Source organism: Penaeus monodon, chromosome 20 (genome assembly GCF_015228065.2).
Source record: "Penaeus monodon isolate SGIC_2016 chromosome 20, NSTDA_Pmon_1, whole genome shotgun sequence".
Lineage (NCBI taxonomy): Eukaryota > Metazoa > Arthropoda > Malacostraca > Decapoda > Penaeidae > Penaeus > Penaeus monodon.
In genome coordinates this window covers 37,466,581-37,466,791 of record NC_051405.1, presented here as the reverse complement: position 1 = coordinate 37,466,791, position 211 = coordinate 37,466,581, and positions in this window count along the sequence as shown.

The following is a 211-nucleotide window of genomic DNA, read 5'->3' as shown; positions in this document are numbered from 1 at the left end:
GGATTTTGATCCCAGAATGTTTCTTAAGCCTATGACGAAAGTTAAGCTTCGGGAAGAGGGAATCCTAGGGGGGGGGGGCACTCTCACCACGTATGTGCGGTTTCATAGCAATGTCCTGACGAGTGAAGATTAAGTGTTTGTTAAAATCTAATCACAAGCAGACACGCAGGGATACATTCGCAAATAAACATACACACATAAGTACAAACAG